Source organism: Pinus tabuliformis, chromosome 4_2, assembly GCF_031772625.1.
Source record: "Pinus tabuliformis cultivar Carrire ecotype Pingquan chromosome 4_2, CPIR1, whole genome shotgun sequence".
Lineage (NCBI taxonomy): Eukaryota > Viridiplantae > Streptophyta > Pinopsida > Pinales > Pinaceae > Pinus > Pinus tabuliformis.
In genome coordinates, this window is record NC_142304.1 from 798,777,916 (window position 1) to 798,794,216 (window position 16,301).

At 42.3% G+C, this 16,301-nt stretch overlaps 1 protein-coding gene across 1 annotated transcript in view; it reads left to right on the forward strand.

The window, feature by feature from the left end:
• LOC149172074 (E3 ubiquitin-protein ligase HOS1-like) overlaps positions 1 to 16,301 on the forward strand; it is a 184,813-nt gene that overhangs the window by 107,118 nt on the left and 61,394 nt on the right. The window lies entirely within an intron of this gene.

A 16,301-nucleotide genomic window follows, 5' to 3' on the forward strand; every position in this document is an offset into this window, starting at 1 on the left:
GGAAAACTGGGTGCAATCGAGAAGCTGCAGGAAGCTCCAATTTGTATGCCATAGTACCAATCTTTTGCAACACCTTGTACGGACCATAATACTTTGGTGATAATTTATTATCCTTCTTAGCTTGCTTGAGGGACATTTGCTTATATGGTTGTAGCCGTAGGAATACCCAATCACCTACATCAAAACTTCTTTCACTGCGATGTTGATCTGCCTGTTGTTTCATTCTATTCTGTGCCAACACGAGGTTATCCTTTAAGAGTTGGAGGACTTGTTGTTGATGTTCGATGTGATGTTCCACTGCCTGAACCTTAGAATTTTCTCTTAAATATGATGTGATGGATGGTGGTTGATACCCATAAAGTGCCATAAATGGGGTCATTTTTGTTGCTGTATGGAAGGAAGTGTTATACCACCATTCAGCCAGAGGCAACCATTTGACCCATTGTGTCTGTTTATCAGATACAAAGCAACGAAGATATCCTTCCAAACATTTGTTTACTATCTCAGTTTGCCCATCAGATTGAGGATGATAAGATGAGCTATGAGCTAACTGAGTACCAAGACAAGAAAATAATTCTGTCCAAAAATTTCCAGTGAAAATGGGATCTCTGTCACTTACAATAATCTTTGGGTTTCCATGTAGCTTTTGAATTGTTTCCATAAATGCAGTAAAACTGTACTGGCTTTAAATGGATGTGATAATGCACAAAAGTGTGCATACTTGGTAAGTCTGTCAACTACCACCATGATGACACTCTTTCCCTCAGACTTGGGTAAACCTGTGATAAAATCCATTGAAACCTCCTCCCAACATTGGCTTGGAATGGATAAAGGTTGTAATAGACCCGTGTCTTAATGGTTTCAACTTTATTTTGTTGGCAAACCAAACATTCCGCCACAAACTTTTGAATATCTGATTTAAGGCCATCCCAAAAGAATTCCTTCTTAACCCTGTGGTAAGTTTTTAAAAATCCTGAGTGCCCTCCTAAGGGAGAAGTGTGCAATTCCATAAGAATCTTTTGTTTTAGCTGGGAATTCTTACAGAGGTATAAGCGATCTTTGTACCATAACGAATCATTTTGCCAGCTAAATGTATCAGACGTACTGGAATCTTGTTGTAACTTTCGAATAAGTGCCCACACTTCTTCGTCATTCTTCCATTCTTCCATTCCTCCCTTGCTTCATTTATCCAATCTGGTTGGATAATAGAAATGGCGCACAACAATGCTTCCACATCCTCATCCTTTCTTGAGAGTGCATCTGCCACCACATTTTGCTTCCCTTTTTTGTAGATGATTTCAAAGTCATAACCCAACATCTTTGTGACCCACTTTTGTTGCTCTTCAGAGGATAATCTTTGTTCTAAAAAGTATTTAAGGCTATCATGATCCGTTTTTACCTTGAAGTGTCTTCCCATTAGGTAGGGTCGCCATTTCTTAAGTGCATGGAGTATTGCCAACATTTCCTTCTCATAAATAGCTTTGCTTAAAAACTTTCCCTTGATTGGACGACTTTCAAAAGCAATGGGTCTTTCATCTTGCATTAGAACAACACCAATTCCATTTCCTGAAGCATCACATTCCACAATAAAGGTTTTTGTGAAGTCCGGTGTAGCTAAGACGGTGCTTGGCACATTGCCTCTTTAAGATGTTCAAAGGCCTTTGTTGCTTCCGGAGTCCATGAAAATGCATCTTTCTTCAATAATGTTGTTAGAGGTGCTGCTATTCTCCCATAATTCTTAACAAACTTGCGATAATACCCTGTCAACCGAGAAATCCTCGCAGATGCTTTATGGATGTGGGGATTTTCCATTCCTTAATGGCTTTAATTTTGCTAGGGTCTACCTTAACTCCTTCATGAGATACAATATGACCCAGATATTCCACCTCTTGGACTCCAAAGAAACATTTGGATCTTTTTGCATATAATTGTTTCTCCTCCAATAGTTGTAGCACCCTATCAACATGTTCAACATGATCCTTCCAAGACTTGCTGTAGATTAGTATATCATCAAAAAATACTAACACAAATTTTCTAAGGAATGGTTTGAAAATTGAATTCATCAAACCTTGAAATGTTGAAGGTGCATTGGTAAGGCCAAAAGGCATGACCAAAAATTCATAATGACCCTCATGAGTTCTAAATGCCGTTTTCGAAATGTCTTCAGTCTTCATTCTGATTTGATGATATCCTGAACGAAGATCCAACTTGGTGAAGTAAATTGATCCATGCAATTCATCCAGTAATTCATCAATGACAGGAATGGGGAACTTATCTTTAATAGTGAGCTTGTTGAGCTCCCTATATTACGGACACATGCGCCATGATCCATCCTTCTTGTGCACCAATACTACTGGAGCAGAGAAAGAACTTTGACTTGGTTGAATTATACCAGCCTCTAGCATTTCTGCAACCATACGTTCAATTTCACTCTTTTGGACATAGGGATATCTGTACGGCCTGATGTTTGGAGGAACACTTCCTGGAATCAGATGAATAGAATGATCATGATCACGCATAGGTGGGAGAGCTTTGGGAGTCTCAAATACCTTGGAATGATTGTCCAGGACTTTTTGGAGATCTGGAGAAATAGATGATTCCGATGTGGAAACATCTAGCGAACATAATTGTGCAATTACACCTCTTTGCTCCTTTTTTAGAAGCTTTGTTAAAACAGTGCGAAACACGCATATGGATTTCCAATGATAGAATTGAATTGATGAGCAAAAATGAAGCTCAATAATAATACAAAGATATTTACAGTAATAGAAACATCAAGTTTCTATTAGGAAATAGAAACAATCAGTTTCATCTAAGAAACTGCTAAAAAGATAAAAATAGCAACAGCTAATAAGAATGAGGATTAAACACTAAATAGTATTATTCTAATACCCTCCCGTAGTGCTCAATTTATTTACAACACCAATAGAGCCTCTGAATTTTACAAACTTATCAGGACCAAGAGGCTTGGTGAAGATGTCTGCGGGCTGCTCTGTTGTGGGGACATATCGCAACTGAACGGATCCGTCTTCAACAAGCCGGCGAATGTAGTGGCAATGAGTTTCCACATGCTTTGTTCGTTCATGAAAGACTCCATTCTTGGCAAGTTTGAGCACTCCCTGATTATCACAAAACAAGGGAGTAGGACCAGTCTGGGAAACATGCATATCCGCAAGCATACGTCGAAGCCAAACTGCCTCACAGGTGCCTTAACTGCTCCCCGATACTCTGCTTCTGTTGAGGAGAGAGCCACAGCTTGTTGCTTCTTACTAGTCTAGGTGACAGCACCGGATCCTAGACTAAATACATACCTAGCTGTAGATTTACGGTCATCCACCGAACCGGCCCAGTCAGAATTTGTGTAACCACTGAGTATAGGATTGGAACTTCGAGTGTATAGGAGTCCATAATCAGAAGTGCCACGCACATATCGTAGCACACGTTTTGCTGCTATCCAATGATCAGCCTTAGTGGCTGACATGAAGCGGGAAATGTAGCTCACTGCAAAACTGATGTCAGGTCTAGTGGCAGTAAGGTAGATGAGGCTGCCCACTAAGGTAGATGAGGCTGCCCACTAATTGCCTGAATAAAGTTTCATACACAAGGGGGGAGGATGACTGAGCTGAAAGTTTGAGCCCTGGTTCCATAGGAGTCGTGGCCGGTTTGCAATCCTGCATTTTGAACCTGTCCACAAGATTTTTGGCATACTTGGACTGAGAGAGAAAAATGTTGTTCTCAGTCTGCCAAACTTCAACCCCCAGACAGTAATGAAGAAGTCCCAAGTCTGTCATATCAAAGGTGCTGCATAAGTCTTGTTTGATCCCATGGATCAAATGTGCAGAGCTCCCAGTAATGATAAGGTCATCCACATAGACAACCACAAACAAAATATCATCACCAGTATGTTTGATATACAGGTTTGCATCAGATGGGCTCCGCTGAAAGCCATGATCTGTCAGGTACTGATCAATTTTCATGTACCAAGCCCGAGGAGCTTGTTTCAATCCATAGAGTGCTTTAGCTAATCTACACACTTTCTGTTCTTGACCGACAATCTTGAATCCTGGAGGCTGCGTCATGTAGACTTCTTCCTGTAAGTCACCATTTAGGAAAGCACTCTTTACATCCATTTGATGAACTTTCCAATTGAACTGAGTTGCTAGAGCAAGGACAAGCCGTATGGTACTCATCTTGGCTGTAGGAGCAAAAGTCTCCTCATAGTCGATGCCTTCTTTCTGTGAGAACCCTCGAGCCACAAGGCGAGCTTTATACTTGTCTAGGGTTCCGTCAGCTTTGTATTTCACTTTATACACCCATTTGCAGCTGATGGGCTTTTTCCCTGCAGGAAGATCAGAAAGGGTCCACGTGTGATTCTTCTGAAGACTCTGGAATTCAGCTTCCATAGCCTGTTCCCACTCAGATGTACCCTTAGCCTCTGAATAGGTTTGAGGCTCAAAAACACTGTGTAGGTTAGCCATAAGAGCAAAATTTACTGTAGACTGCTGTTTGCTCTTATGTCTAGAAGTTCTACCTTCAAGGAGCTCATCATCCCGGAGATCACCAATGGTTTTAGCCCACCATTTTGGCCAAAGAGTAGAGGAACCAATATCGGGAGGAGGTGGAGAAGGCTCAAGAACAATAGGTGCAGCAAGAGGAGGGTTATTTTCTGGAGGAAGCTCAGATAGTGTATTATCAAACACTGATGTTGCATCATCCCTCCCATCAGGTGGACCTACCGGAAGAAGAACACTGTGAGGCTGATCCTCAGAACACTGCTAAGAAGAAGAAGACTGAAAGAATCCTCTGTCTTCATCAAATACTACATCCCGACTGAAGCTAAGACGACCAGTGGCTATATCTATTAGTCTATAGGCCTTGTGATGATCACTGTACTCTGTCATCATGAGTTTCTGGCTTTTGGAATCCAACTTAGAACGCTTAGCAGCTGGAATCCAAACATATGCAACTGAGCCAAATACTTTGAGGTGACGGATCGTAGGCTTACGGCCAGACCAAACCTCTTCGGGGGTCTTCCCGTTAACAGCCTGAGTGGGTGATCGATTAAGAAGATAAACAACAGTAAATACTGCTTTAGCCTAGAATTTGTTCGGAACACTCCTGTGTTGTAACATGGAACGAGCCATTTCAACAACTGTGCGGTTGCGGCGTTTGACAACACTGTTCTGCTGAGGAGTGTAGGGTGTAGTTAACTGGCGTTTGATGCCATGAGTATCATAGAAGTTGGAAAAAGCAGAAGAACAAAATTCCCCCTCGTTATCTGTCCTAAGAGTCATGATATTACAGCCAGACTCTTTTTCAACTAAGGTTTTAAACTTCTGAAAAGTACTAAATGCATAAGATTTATATTTTAGAAAATACACCCACATCTTTCTACTAAAATCATCTGATAAAAGATGTATTCATAGGACCAGAAATATCAGCATGAATTAATTGGAGTACCTTAGATGCGTGCCAAGATTCTCCATCCTTGAATGAAGACCGATGTTGCTTGCCAGCTTGACAGGCGCCGCATACGCCCAACTGCTGAGTCTGAATATCAGGTAACCCTGACACAAGTCCCTCCCGAGAAAGCTGAGAGAGATACTGCATGTTTAGATGCCCATATCGCTGATGCCACAGAGTGCTGATTGGAGAAACACGAGCCACTAGAGCCACTTCTGGAGAATCACCAGTGTCAAGAAGCCTGTATAGACCATGATCTTCGAGGCCAACAGCAACCGTAAGACTAGTCTCCCTGTCGATAATAGAGCACTTGTGCGCACTGAACACTACATCAAGCTGAGGAGAGTTCCTCATAATCTGGTTGACAGACAACAGATTAATTTCCATACCAGGAACATAGTACACATTCAGGAAGATGAGTGTGCGCCCACCAAACTGGATCTGAACTGTACCTTTGCCAACCACTGTGTACTTTTCACCTCCGCCAAATACCACAGAATCACTGAAAGGTGAGAAGTCAATAAACCAGTCACGCCTGTGAGAGAAATGGCGTGATGCACCAGAGTCAATGTACCAGGCAGAAGACGGGACATGATCTGAAGACTTTTTAGCCATAAAGGCATAAAAGGCAGAATCTGTCTGCTCGGAATGTTCTACAACATTTGCTGTCTGATGGGGCCCTCCCTGTGTCTTCTGTTCAGAAGCAATCCTCTGTCGGCAATCTTTCTTCATGTGGCCAAACTTGTGACAGTAATTACACTGCACACTTTTCTTCCTAGCCGGATCAAACGACTGCGAAGAACCTTTCTGCTGAAAGGACTGAGAGGACTGATATTTGGCAGCGATAGCATTTTCCGAGGACACTGATGAAGCACCACTACCAAACTGCTGTTTCCACCGATCCTGCTGCAGGAGTTTGGTGCATAACTCTGGAAACTTCAGATCAACATTTGTGGTGGTAATGTTGAGTGTTTCTATGAAGTGTTCATAAGATTTCGGTAGACTTTTCAGAGTAATGACTACCATATCTTCTTCCTCCATGGTCCGACCAATGGCTTCGAGCTGATCTCGAATGTCTTTAATCCTGTTAAGATGTTCCTGTAACGACATATGTTCGTCCATCATGATGGAGAACAACTGATTCTTGAGAAAGAAGGCTCTGCTCTTGTCGGATGTCTCGTGCAATTCCTTAAGATGTTGCCAAATTTCAGCAGTTGTTTTGCCGGAAGGAATCTGCGGTAACTGATCATCAGTTACAGAAAGTTTGAGAAGCATAACAACCTCTCGATTTCAATCATCAAACTTATCTTGATCGATACCAATTGTACCAAGACGGAGCTCTTTGGCCAAAACAAGCTGGTCAAGACGCCTATATTCAAAAATGGTCAACATTCTCTGTTTCCAGATGTTATAATTTGTGCCATTAAAGCGCTGACTGCCTTCCAACATCATATTGGTTAGCGAAGCCATCTGCACATTTCCCAAGACACAGAAAATACCAAAGAAATCTGGCATGGATTTAATGCAGATGCCAGCTGATCTTGGACAAAAATCTGACAGGTGCTCCCCTGCTGGAAGATGTAGAATTCTGCGTATCCTGACCTTTGCCTCAGCAAGACTCCGCTGACCTCCTGAAAAAATAATCTGCTGTTTCCAGTAACCCCTCAGTTGGGATCCACTGTCACAAAGTGACCCAAAAGGAATCTGCTGCCTCTATTAGCCTCTAATCTCCAAGGCTGCCATAGTGCTTGCCACAAATAAGGACGTTGCCACAGATTGATTTGCAGAGGTAAACCGTCCAAGTACTCTTTGTCCTGTTTTGACTTCACTTTATCCCGAATCGGTCAAAAGATGCCGCCAGACGGTGATCCGTCAGTTGCTCAGACTCCTGCTACAACAACAGTAACAACACGCTAAAGTCACCAGAACATCGATGTTGCCTGCGTCCACCGTTGAATTAAAAATTGGTCGGGAATTAAAAAACCGAATCCGACGTCTTCCGCGGGTTTACTTAGGCAAGACTTTCGCACAGAGGATGGATCAGTCGTCGCAACAATAATGATGTCGACCTCAACCTATTGGCTTCAGAAAATCGAACCTTGGCCGTAAGATGTTGAAGTCCTCACGGGAGTCGAATGCGAAACCTGCCAAAATCCCGACTTCCACTGCCACGTCAACTCTCAGCCAGAGAGTGAATTCTGATGACGCGAAATGGGATTCAGTAGTTGGGAAATAAATGATCCGTGGGCAGCACGAACGAAAACACGCAGATTCTCGAACTTGCTTTGGCGTACAGCGTCTAGACCCAGTCCACAAAAAAAACAAAGAGCCTCTCGGCGTCTGCAGACAGGTCCACGGGCTACAACAGTAGCAGCAAATGGTGAATAGAGAGCACGAAATGAAACACGAATTCCAAAAAAAAATTATTTCTAAGAAATACCCGAGCTCTGATACCATAAAACAGTGCGAAACACGCATATGGATTTCCAATGAATGAATTGAATTGATGAGCAAAAATGAAGCTCAATAATAATACAGAGATATTTACAGTAATAGAAACATCAAGTTTCTATTAGGAAATAGAAACAATCAGTTTCATCTAAGAAACTGCTAAAAAGATAAAAATAGCAACAGCTAATAAGAATGAACATTAAACACTAAATAGTATTATTCTAATATTTGTCATACCATTAGAGCTGATTATCTTCCCTGGTTTCCTTGCAATACCCCTTAATTCAACTTCCTTTCCTTCCGTAGAAAATTTGATGAAAAGTTCTTGAAAATTAAAAGCTATTGTACCCAAGGATTGTAGCCATTGGACTCCTAGTACAACATCAACACCTCCCATTGGAATGGAAAGCATTGGGCTAGTCAATACATATTCTCCCATGGATAGCTTGATATTATGGCACTTTCTAGAGCAATTTATTGTTATTCCATTTGCAATCATCACTTGACACTCTGGTGCTGGATATAGGAAGCAATTCAATTCTTTTGCTACCTTACAATGAATAAAATTGTGGGTGCTTCCTGAATCAATCAACACTATTACCTTTTTCTTCTTGATTTGTCCTTCTATCTTGATGGTTTGAGGAGTGGTAATTCCCGCCAATGCATTACAAGATTCTCAGTACACTTATGACCTTTAGTGTATTTGCTATCACAACTGTAACAAAGCCTTTTTGCTATTTTTTCTTCCAATTGTTGTGGTGTCAACCTTATAGGTTGTGGAAGACTAGGGGCAACAACACTTCCGTCTTTATAGTTGTGAGTGTTATGCTTCTTGGGTTCCATAATTTTGATTTCCATTTTTCTTGCTAACCTGAATGCCTTCTCTAATGAATCAGGTTTCCAAAGGCGAACATCATGTTGGATAGTATCATTTAAAGACCCTATGAACACATCAATCCTATGCTCCTTTGGAATATCTTTTACCCTTATGTTCAATTTTTGGAACTCCTCAATGTGCTCCATTATTGAACCCTTTTGTTTGAAACTTATCAATTGGCTAAAAAAAGTGTTGCTTTTTGTATCCTCATAATGTGCGATCAATTCTTCCGTAAAAAATGCCCAAGTGATAAATTGTTTACGAGAGCAAAGCCATTGATACCATACAAACTGATTTGGTTCCAAATATAAAGTTGCCATACGTACCTTTTGTGTGTTTTGCACATTATTGATTTCGAAGAATTGCTCCATCTGTAATATCCATGTTGCGGGATCCTTGCCATCAAACTTCCTCATATCGATTTTTGGAATATGGTGGGTCTTCGATCCAACATTAGAGTCTATGGAATCATGATTAACATTTATTTTGTTCTCATCATGAGTTTCCTTTACTACCCTTTCACCATTAGTGACCCTTTCTTGTAGCAACTTCTTCAATTCTTCCATGTCTGTCTTCAAATCTATCTTCAAATCGTCCATCTTAGCTTCTACGCCTTTCTTTAAACCATCCATCTTAGTTTCTACATCTTTCTTTAAACCATCCATCTTAGATTCTGTTCTTTTTTGTGCAAGTGACACTTGTTGCACTTGGTCTCGTAATTTTGCTATATCATGTTGCATTTCTTCCTCTTCTTCATAAGTCATGCTAGAGCTTTCAGGTTGCTTACTAGGTGTTTGCATTTTCTTTCCTCGGGGCATCAATTACCGATAATAATGCTTTACTATGCCCTTTGAATTCCTTCAAACCAAGCATACGCAAAAATTAAAAAAAAAAAACTACACACCTTTTTTCGCTTTGTAGAAGCTTGATATTGAATCTGATGTATCTATGTAATTTTGAATCATCCAGTTCTGAAATTGTGATCTGTAGTAGCCTTCTGTGTCCTCTTTCCAATGCCACTAGTCTGATCCAAATTGGATTCTCCAAGAAAGAGTTATGCACAATCTCCCGCAGTGTCCTGATTATAGACTAGTTCAGTAGAGCGAAATTGTATGAAGTGCCATGTATCATTGTTTCGACCTTTGACTCTGAAAAATATATACAAGAAAACTACAGCCTGTCCTCTTTCTGTACCTTCTTACGAAATTTCAATCCGATGCTCAGAAAGAAAGTTATGACGATTTTCCCCAGGTCACCTGTTTGGAATGTAATTCAGGAGTCTGCAAAAAGACCAACTTCCTCAGATCATGTCTCCGCAAATATAGCGCGAAAAGCTTTGAAATTCGGACCCGAGGTTCAACGCGATTTCTTCTCAAATGGGTTTTTTTTGCAACTTCTGAAACGCCGCAGAAAAAAAAGTTATAGCAAAAATACCACGATGACCTGTTTGGAGCAGCGAAACCCTAGAATCCAAAGCTCTGATACCAAATGTTATGAAACCAGCTCAAGAAAAGATAGAAAAGATAGATCAACGCCTTAGAATTCCGCCTCTTCGAGGGGGCAACCTCCTTTACATTACATAAATGAACAATTCTTGGATGATTCAAATGACAAAACCTCCTTTCTATATATAGGAGTCTAAGGAGTCACAATATGATCCAGCCGACCTAACAATAATAATATAAAGCCACAAAATAACAATAGAGGGATTTTATGGGGCACAATAATAACAATATGGGGGCAATAGGGGCACAACAATATTAATAACGGGTATAACTACAATAGTAATGGGGTAATCACTAGTATTATAGGGACCCAACAAAACCAGAGGGAGGGGCCATATCCAGACTAGTTTCATAGCAGGAAGACTTCTGTGCGGGAGTGCAGGAGGTGCGCAACATTACTAAACGTTTGGTAAAGGTTCTTTGACTAGTTTATGGTGAGAAGCCCGCAATGGGATATTTGATGTTGTTGATGCATATGAGTCTTAGACATCATGATCTTGCTCTAAAATATTTTGTCATGCTAGAAGGAACAACATCATTTGAAAATGCATCTTTATGGCTAAAGATTGTGCAATGCTACCAAGCTATCAAGGGTTATACAGATGCAATAAAGTTCTATCATAAATCTATAGATGATACGGGAGATAATGTCGACTTGCAGTGGACCTTGAAAAACTCGGGATAAAATCGAGAGTTCATCCAAAAACTCGTGAGTGAGGTGCTGGGCCGTGTATAAGTTAGGAAAAGGCCGATTTTTCCAATCATTTTGCACTAACCTTTGTGATTTGTGCTTGTGGAGAGAGTAGGTGTTTGTCACTACCCAAGAGGAGGAGATTTACCCAATTGTGGGCGAGACAACTTTAGAAAACCCTTGGTGTAGAAGCCATCTCATGTTGAAGTTTCTAAGTTTACTTAGTTAGAAACCCTCCATGCACTTTATCTAATTTATTCCTACCTACTTGTTATCTTCTTTAACAAGTTTTTTACAATGTAAATACTGAAAATAAACACTAGTGCATGCTCACCATATTACAGATCAGCAACTAAAAGGAACAAGAACAAACACACCACATGACACCATTATTTTTGGACTAATGTCCCCAGAAAAACCCAATGTGGGAAAACCGATGCAACTATCTGAGGGTTTTCTTATTAAGCAATATCAGAGTACAATCTGGGTGCCAAAATTGGCCTACCCAATAGAGAATTTCCTTAGCAGTAGTACCTCTCGGTTTCTGACAAATCTACTCGCTGAAACCTCGGATAATCCTTCCGGTGGCTACTCAGCACCAATTTGCCCCAGAAACCCCAGCGTTTGCCCAATCTAGACTGTGTCAGCCTCTCCTAGTCTAGCATTGGCACTGCGTCAGCCTATCTTGGCTTGCGTCATCCCCAGGAGCCCTGTGTCAGCTCTCTGAGTCTCTGCGTCAGCTACGCTGGCCCCTTTGGTGCTCTGCGCAACACTTAGCTGCCTATGCGTGGCCCTGCGTGAGCACTGGCTACACTGCAGCTATCTTGGCACTATCTCTGCCTCTCTGTTTCTCTGTACTCAATGCCCCTTAGCTGCTCTCCCGATCACTGATTCTATCTCTCTTAGCAAACCTCGCTCTAGAGAATAGAATGACTGATCACTTTGGTGTACCCTCCAAGTGACCCTCAAGCGTCCTCTTATACTTTTCCTGTTGACATCTCAACGGCCGAGATTAAGTCCCTAATCAACGACTAAGATTAGATTTGGCTTGATCCATGTCTTTTGGACCATTTTAATACAAATTCATATTAATACACATCAATATTTTATTTTCCCTATGTTTAGACTTAGGGACTCCATAAAAAATATTGATTATTTTAATATCTTCTGATTTGTTTAGAATCTACCCAAACCCTTTCTGGGTATTGGAGATTTCATGTGCCCCGACCTCTCCACCAAATTTCGTGGCTAGAGCACATCTGATGCTACCCCAAATCAACACTCCCTATTAGCGAGGACTATGCTCTAGTAGTACTCCTCACTGAGTATTACTTTGATCATCCAACATCGATACCTCTGCTGATTCTAGGCCTTCCTGGCCAACATTCTCTGCACTCCTGCATCCTGTACTGCTGCCCATTGTTCTGCCACTGCCACTGCTGCATCTGTACGACAACTCTCTCTGCATCTATGCTGTTGCTGGTCCTTTCTCCCAACACTGCACATCCTCTCATCATGCTGCATTGTGTTGCCCATTGTTGCACTGCAACTCAGTTACTGAGAAGTAAGTCACTGATCTCCCAACTGACCCCCCTGTTGGGCTAGAGACACCCACTGATGCTAAAGCTCCCTCTGTCGCTGACAAGTGCTCCCTTTCTGACCTCTGCGCTCTTGCAACAACTCCCTGCATCTCACATCGTTGCACACCTCTCTGTGCCTTCCTACACTGGTGCAACACTCCTGTGGCTCTCGCACTGCTGCTGCTTGCTAGCTCTGCACTGTCTCGGGACTCTTGCACTGTAGCTCTCTCTGCCGCTCCATCTGCGTCCGTTTCTACCCACTCAGCCAGTCTTGCTAATCCTCGTGGGGGCTCCCGTAGCAAGGTCTAATCCAAGAGGTATAGTACCTCAAGGATCTTACTGCTCATCGCTTGTAGTCCTCCTGACTACAACTCAATGTCTCCCCACTTCCGCTCAAGTGGTGTGTGTGCACTCATGGCACAATTATCGTATGTCAAAACTTCCTTCTCTGCCTGTGCTGGCACTGCCTTAGTCTCGAAAGACTCTCCCTTACTCTTCTTCCTTGGACACTGGGTGGCATAGTGACCCAACTCCTCACAGTGGAATCACTTGATCTTGGAGAGATCTTTTTTCTTCTGCTTTTCCAGCTTTCCCTCAGATACTAGGGCCACATCATCCTCCTCCTGCTTGACCTTGATCCCTTTGCTGTTGCTACCTGTCTTCGACTACCATATGATCTTTTCCTGGTGAAAAGCTGCGCACATCTCATCCCAAGGTGGGAGAGTCCCTCTACCCAAGATACTCTGCACAAATACTTCCCAATCGTCTGAGACAACATTCAGGGTTGTCCTCACCATAAGCTCCTGATCCGGTGTTACTCCTATAGCAGTCAACTAGTCTCAGATCTCATTTTGTCCTCCGAGGAAGGTGTCAATTGGTTGACCCTTCTTCATCTGATACGACCTCATCTGATTCTCGAGCAACATTTTTCTTTGCACAGAAGTATGCTGGTACAACTTCTTGAGAGCCTCCCACATCTCAAATGTTGTTTCCTTCGCGGCTATATGTGGTACCACATGATCCTTGACCCCATCAAGGATAATGCACTTGGCCCTCGCTATTGCCTCTTCGTACCTGTCATTATCATTGGGGTTGACTCGGACAGCTTCAAGGAAAAGTTCTTGACACGATTCCTGTCAAGCATTGATAAGATTCTGGCCTTCAGACTACAAAGTTCGATGCTCCGTCCAGTCTATCTTGGTCTCTTATCCCATGTAGTGCCATGATGCTCCTCTACTTCCCTCCTGGAAGTTCTCTACTTCACTCCTCTGAGTCCCTACTTCCCGTTTGGAAGATGTCTTTTGGACTCCCTTTGAGATTTGATTTCCCTCTTGGAAATCCTTCTGCCACTTGTTGAGATGCCCCTTACTCTGATCGTCTTGTGCACCGCACTATTGATCTGGGTTCCTCGGCTAGAAACTCTCGGTAACAGTACCTCACCAGCTCCACTCTGCAATATTTCTACAGCCTTCTAGACCCCAACCACTGCCTCCCTGTGAACTGCGTCAGCCCCTCTCTACCTCATGCTGGCCCTGCGTCACCCTGGATGGGTCTACGTCAGCTCGGAAGCCCTGCGTTAACCCTCTAACACTCTGTGTCAGCAATGCTGGCCTCTGTGAGGCTCTGTGCAACTTCCGGCTTCCTTTGCGTGACCCTGGCTCTGCGTCACACTCCTTGGCTTTTGTGCTGCTAGAAATAGCTTCTGTCACCTCAAGACAACTGTTCTCTGTTGCTATTGCTCCGCTCGATTGATGTCTTTTAGTCCTCTTGTGATCTGTAATCACGCTCTGATACCATGTTGAAGTTTCTAAGTTTACTTAGTTAGAAACCCTCCATGCACTTTATCTGATTTATTCCTACCTACTTGTTATCTTCCTTAATAAATTATTTACAATGTATACTGAAAATAAACACTAGTGCATGCTCAACATATTATAGATCAACAACTAAAAGAAACAAGAACAAACACACCACATGACACCATTATTTTTGGACTAATGTCCCCGGAAAAACCCAATGTGGAGAAACGGTGCAGCGATCTGAGGGTTTTCTTATTAAGCAATATCAGAGTACAATCTGGGTGCCAAAACTGGCCTACCCAATAGAGAATTTCCTTAGCAGTAATACCTCTCGGTTTCTGACAAATCTACTGGCTGAAACCCTGGATAATTCTTCGGGCAGCTACTCAGCACCAATCTGCCCCAGAAACCCCAGCGTCTGCCCAATCTAGACTGTCAGCCTCTCCTAGCCCAACATTAGCACTGCATCAGCCTATCTTAGTCTGCGTTAGCCCCAAGAGGCCTTGCGTCAGCTCTCTGAGCCTATGCGTTAGCTACGTTGGTTCCTCTGGTGCTCTGCGCAGCACATAGCCGCCTCTGCGTGGCTTTGCGTGAGCACTCGCTGCTCTGGTGCTATCCCGACACTATCTCTGCCTCTCTGTTTCTCTGTACTCAATGCCCGTCAACTGCTCTCCCGATCACTGATTCAATCTCTTGTAGCAAACCTTGCTCTAGAGAATAGAATGACTGATCACTCTGGTGTACCCGCCAAGTGACCCTCAAGCCTCTTATACTTTTCCTGTCGAGATCTCAACGGTCGAGATTAAGTCCCTAATCAACAGCTAATATTAGGTTTGGCTTGATCCATGTCTTTTGGACCATTCCAACACAGATTCATATTTATACACGTTAATATTTTATTTTTCCTAATTTTAGACTTAGGGACTCCATTAAAAATATTAATTATTTTAATATCTCTTGATCTGTTTAGAATTTGTCCAAACCCTTTTTGGGTATTGGAGATCTCATGTTTCCCGACCTCTCCACCAAATTTCGTGGCTAGAGCACATCCAATGCTACCCCAAATCAACATCTCATTGGACCATATTGACATCAATGTTGCAGGGAGGGTTGACACTGAGAGGCCTATCATGGACTTAGTCCTTGATTGGTTAGAGGTGGATCCAAATGCACTGGCACCGGAGGACGTAGCAGCTGTAGGGGAGGGAGAGGAGGAAGAGGAGTAGGAATAGGAGGCAGAGCATGAGGAAGAGGAGGAAGAGGAGTAGGAATAGGAGGTAGAGCATGAGGAGGAGGAGGAACATGAATAGGAGGCAGAGCATGAGGAGGAGGAGGAGGTGACACCATCTAGGATGGGCAGCAACAAAGGATAGAGGCGGCCTCCTATTTTTGCTTCTAGAGGATGACAAAGTTCATTTGTAGCCCGAGGGGTAGGGTCTTCTTCCTATAGAGGATAGGGCAAATCCATTCCCTATTCCCGTAAAAGGGACAGAGGAACTCAGTGATTTATTAGTTTATGACATGTAGATGACTCATGATGATGAATCATGATATACATTTATTATATTTTTTTTGATATTTTGACTTTTGAGACTGAGTTAGGGCTTGATTCATATCGATATGTGATGTAACACTAGACTCCTTATACATCTTATATATTACCTTTCTTTACATGTTTATGTAGCAATGCATTTATCTGATGTTGTTGATACTTTATATGCTTAAAAAAATGAATATTTTTGTACTTTTTAAAATTTTGTTACTTTTTGCCGATTTTTTTCAAAAGCGTCCTGACTTTTATGACCTTTTCAATTTCCGGACCCTTGCCGATTTATTCCGAGGTCGACTTTTTCCACTTTGATATACATAAAGCATGTGCTATATCGATTCACCTCATTGACTGGTCTGCTTTAGTTGACATTGAATTTTAGTGAT